We start from the raw sequence: 5,352 nt of genomic DNA on the forward strand, positions 1-5,352 counted from the left end.
GTAAAACAAATAAAATGGAAATTACTCCAACTCTTTAATGTGTTTTTCTTTTTCTTTAAAATGTTTGCCTGTACATTCACATGCCTGATTGTCCTTTATCATGTATAATAACACAGTGAAAATTACTGTACTTTTACATGCCAAAACCAAAGCTTTTGTTAGTCTGTTTTCCTGGCTGTTACCTACTCCCTGTCTGGGCTGCATCTGGCACAGCATCACTGGCCAGTCAAGGGAGGTGATTGTCCCGCTCTACTCTGCACTAGTGTGGCCTCACCTCGAGTCCTGTATACAGTTTTTGGTGCCACCTTGTAAGATATAAAGCTGTTGGAGAGTGTCCAAAGGAGGCAGTGAAAATGGTGAAGGGCCTTGAGGGGAAGCCATACAAGAACTTGGTCTGTTCAGCCTGGGGAAGAGAAGACTGTGGTCTTCAGTGTGGTCTTCAGCATCCTTGTAAGGGGAAGCAGAAGGGTAGGTACCAGTCTCTTTTTGCTGGTGACCAGTGACAGGACCCGAGGGAGTGGCCTGAAGCTGAGTCAGGGGAGGTTTAGGTTGGATATTAGGAACAGGGTTGGCACCAGAGGGTGGTTAGGCACTGGAACAGTCTTGCCATGGAAATCGTCACGGCACCAAGCCTGCCAGAGTTCAAGAAAGTGTTTGGACAACACTCTCAAACACATGGTGTGATTTTTGGGGCTATCCTGTGCAGCACCAGGAGCTGGACTTAAGATGATCCTTGTGGGTCCCTTCCAACTCGGGATATTCTATGATTTAACAGTGCTGGTATTTTAAAATCACTGGAACACAAAATAAATTTTGTTAGAACTGTTAATTAAGCTATTAATAAGAAATAATTATCTCCAAATAAAAATTTGCTAACTATTGAAGGTGCTTGGAAAGGTATGTCAGGGAATAGTATGCTCATCCAACTGGCACAGATGGAGGGGTGTCCCCGTAAAGGGGGTTCTCAGAGCCTTTAGTCACCATGTATTGTTATGTTGAGCATGCTGCAGTTTGAATTCCTATTCTCGTGCTTCTGCTCAGGTCTTTTATTTTCTAAGCTGCAGCAGAGACTTGCTAACTTTAAGTAAAATTCAGGTAAAAACTTAACCTAAATTGCACTGACTTCGATTTTGAACGCCTTTCACCTTAGTGATTGAGGTAGTGTGTACTTAATAGCTGCCTGTGTGCTTGGGAATATCCTTGGCACCTGACAGAAAACAGGAGGGCGTTTCTGTTGGTATCAGCCTCGTCCCCTTGCACCTCTGCTTCCAAGGGAGTTTTTGTCACCGGTGCAACGCAAGAGCCGGAGCAGGGTGGGAGGCGAGTTGGGTGCCTGCTCCTGCGGTCCCGGGGACAGGGAGCCTTTAACTCCAACTCTTCCCGTGCGTGTCGTGGCCGGAGGGCGGAGCACAGGGCTGGCACCGGGGCTGGCCGGCCGCAGGTTCAGCCGGGCCTCTGGGGCCCTCCGACGGCGGAGCGGAGCGCTGGGCCGGGCTAGGCTGGGCTGAGGCAGCGCCGGGATGGCGGAGCGGCGGCTGCGGGCCCGAGTGCAGGGCGGCTGGGCCGGCGGCCCGGCGGGGCGGCCCGCAGGTAAGGAGCCCCGACAGCCGCCTCGCCAGCGCTGTGCGGCGCCCGGGGCGGGCCCGGCCCTGTGGGAAGCGCAGGGTCTGCCTTTCCCCTTCCCTACAGACGGCGGGGAGAACACTGCCGGCCTGGGCGCGGCAGCGAGCGCCGGGCGGCGGGCCCGGCCTCCGGATGCGCCGCTCTCAGGGGTGGCCCCGCTTCCCCCGCACCCCTCGGTAACTGAACTGCAGGTGTCCGAGCCCAGTTTTTGAGTAAAATTAATACGTGAGCCCCTTTTGGGTGCAGAACGCAGGGTACGGATGTGTTGCCAACGTGCACACCGAGGCGAGCGTACTGTGCTCATCTCCCGGTGAGATGAATGAGGTGAACAGGACTTGGTAGAGCTGACTTGTGTGAGAATCAGTAGTCACTTTTGATTCGTAAAACACAGTATGTGCCTTCGTTTACCTTTTCACGGTGAAAATGTTGCAAGATAAAGAGCTACTTGAAAGGACTTGAGTTAACATCATAGTTGTTTTTAACAAACGTTGAAACCAAAGCATGCAGAGGCAGGAGACCACTTTGTATGTTCCCAGTCTTGTAAGAGGAACTGGTGTGTTTTTGTGAAAGTGCTTAAAACACTGTGTTCTGCTCACCTGATTCAATTTCCCATAAAGCTCCCATATCTTTGCAGACTGAGCATCCTAGGCAAGCTGATTTTTTTTTTTTTTTAGTAATGAAAAATTGTAGCCAGCTATTACAATTTGTGCATTTGGCCTGTAAATTTTATTTACAGGTGCATTTTATTCTATCTATTCCTAAGGGGATTTAAAAAATAGAAATTTTCCCATCTTTTGAATTATATAGAATTAAGACTTTGTGTCAGGCCTCTTTTAAAGCCTGTTTGCATGTATAAAGAAAACATATGAAGTCATATGCCTGAGTTCCTCTTCCATAATTCCTAATTTTAAAACCCTGTTTTAATAAAAGTGTTTTTCTCTTTTTTTCTTTAAAAAAAAAAAAAAAAAGACACAGAGGAAAGTAGTTTAGCTTCATGGGACAATTTCTTCTGGCATGTCATAGGTGTTTGTTATAGAATTGAAAGGTTCTGGATGCCATCCTTTCTGATAAAATGATGCTTTCGTTTTTGTTTGTCTATGGATATAATGAATATGTTTTAAAAAATTTCAGTTCCTGTGCAGTTTTAAGTCTTAACTAGTCTTAAGTTTGGCTGTTTCCTGGAGTCTCTGACAAGCAGAGGAGAATACTCCAAGCAATGATTCTGTAAGCTCTTCCTAACTATATTTCTTGTATGATGATATTCTATTTCGAGTGATCCTTCTTTTTTTTCTCTCTTTGCTTTAGCACCTAAGGCACCTGTGGTGAGCAGCCTTGCCCCTGCAGGTGCTAGACCAGCATGGATGAGGAAAGATCAGCCTCACACTCAAAAGCAATTTGTCTTTGAAAAGCCATCAGAGGTAAAAATTACACGGTAACTAGCAGAATCTCATCCATGATTAAACTTCAAATGATAAAAATGATAAAAAGGATAAAAAGTACTTTAGAATATGGTCTGTTGTTTAAAAACAATTAAAAACAGCTGAGCTGAACTATGGGCTTTTACGAAACAGAATTTACAACTATCTTGCATATAATGGCAAACAGAAAAATTGCTGTTCTTCTATTTAACCTGGTCATAACTACTGGTTTTTTTCACAGAGCTGAAAGAATATGTTCTCCTGAATATTCAGAACGATGCAATGTCCTAATAAGCATTGAGCTCTTTTTGTTTTCCTCAGCTGGGATATCTGTCTTGTTGCAGGCAAAGAGTATAGAATTTGTTTTATACACCTAATGTCCCGTCAGCAGATGAAGATTATTGTGCTCTTTGCAGAAAGAAGGCAGTTTCCTTCTTGGGAAAAAAAAATAAATCGTGGGCACTTTTTTCTAAGCTAGACTTATTTCAAATGCTTGGAAGAATTTAAGATGGTCTGGGAAGGTTCTCCTTTCTCTGGGGCAGAGCCCTGGTATCTATATAGTACTGTATTTTAATCCTCTTGCTGGTGCAGTGCAGTACCTCCTTGCATCTCAGCACTCTGAGCTCAGAGCAGAGAAGCAGAAATCCCTGAGATAACCAAAATGGTAGCCAAGGCTGGATTAAACTACTCTGTCTTTTGTTTTAACAAAAACCAGCTATCTCAGCTGTGCAGACAATTTTACAGCATCAGCTCTGGCTATGTTTGGCTTTTCTTGTGTTTTGCTCACTGACTGAGGCCTGGGGTTTGTTCATCCATCCTAAAGTTAACCTAGATTTTTACTTACGTAAGGATATTTTAGTAAATGCAAGGTTAAGAATTTTCTTGGTTGCAGTTGACAAATAGCAAGTATTATAATAAATCCAAATAAGTTAGAAATCAATGTCCTTTAGGGGGCAGTTGATTGGTAAAAAACAGCCTGCAATGGTAGCTGCATTTGAGAGTTTTTGTGGCATGGAGGGAGCAGGTGGGTTGTTACTGCTCATGGATTGTCCAGAGTTATGTTTTCCCACTGGCATATCAGTGTGTGGCTATGCAGAGTCACTAGAGCAGACCTTTAGTTCCATTTGACTAGAGTGTGCCAGGTACTTAAATATTTAATATTCAATGTGCACTCTCTTGTTACCTTTCAGGTGGAGCGCAGAGTTCCTGAGGCAGATGTGATAGAGTGAGTACACTGCTGACTTAACTGTCCCTCCTGCAGTTTTTCTGTCATTATGGTTGGTGGGAATCTGCTGGAAAAAGAGTTCCTTTTTCACACACAACTGCCATGCCTTTGGAAGAAATTTCAGTAGAAAATGTGGACTTTCAACCCTTTATCCTGGGCTGAGCATATTATCAGGAGAGTCCAAGTCTGTTAACTGGCTTTTATAGCTTTGGTGTAGCTGTGTAAGCCAGGAATAATAATTATTGGACATCTTCTCAGAATAAGTTTGGCATGAAGTGTGACCAAGTGTGGTGGTGTATGGTGAAGTTAGAGATAATGAAAATTAAATATTCTTCAGTTTGGCTATCTTGGTAGAATTTTCTTACTCAGTATGCCTATAAATGCATATGTAGTGATCCGAGTGCAGTCTTGTGTGGTTGTCTCCTTTAGGTTCCCTCTAACATCCCTGTTTTATTTATCTCTAGAGCCCTAAAACTGTGTATTGAGCCTTTGGTGAAAGGAAAGACAGGAAGTGCACACACACTCATTTGCTTCTGCAGCACTCCTTGCTGCCTTACTCTGACCTCTATCTCTGGGACATTATTGCTTCCCTTTTTAAATTTTCTTTTCTTTTTTAAAGAAAAATTTCCCTACTCGAGGCCTGCAGCAAATGTAGTCTGTGCTGCTCAGTCTGAGATAGTTTCTTGTTGTTTATCTTTCTGATGTCTCTTTTCCCTTCTACATCCTAAGCAAGCCTGGTGTGTATGAGCTCAGCAAAGGACCAACTGGCATTTCTAGGTGAGTGGCTGAAACTTGTTACTTGCTTTTGCAGAGTGATGTGGTGATACTCAGATTTCTGAAGCCCAGTCTCTGCAGAGCATTCTGACTCTAGCAGCTGCACACTGCCTTTCCTGTGTATCATCTGTTTAGAGTACTTCTGGAAATACTTTGAGTATCAGGTAGCAGAGATTTACGTGGTTCCGAGCAGCACTGAAGAGATGAAAAATAAACCTCTTGACATCTAGTGGGTACTGCATCTGGTGTGCTTGCCTGGCATGAGGACAAGGGGCTTTGTCCATTTGATTCATGATTCAGAATAAGTTGCTG

General features: G+C 44.0%; 1 long non-coding RNA gene across 1 annotated transcript; it reads left to right on the forward strand.

The window, feature by feature from the left end:
* The first annotated feature begins 3,010 nt into the window (after positions 1-3,010).
* Positions 3,011-5,132, forward strand: LOC114062373. The gene is made up of 3 exons (XR_003572362.1): positions 3,011-3,055; positions 4,232-4,266; positions 4,996-5,132. It is a non-coding gene; the product is annotated as an uncharacterized LOC114062373 (long non-coding RNA).
* The last annotated feature ends 220 nt before the right edge of the window (positions 5,133-5,352 follow it).

Source organism: Empidonax traillii, unplaced genomic scaffold (genome assembly GCF_003031625.1).
Source record: "Empidonax traillii isolate 1590-97213 ecotype Southwest subspecies unplaced genomic scaffold, ASM303162v1 scaffold402:size526523, whole genome shotgun sequence".
In the NCBI taxonomy this organism is placed as follows: domain Eukaryota; kingdom Metazoa; phylum Chordata; class Aves; order Passeriformes; family Tyrannidae; genus Empidonax; species Empidonax traillii.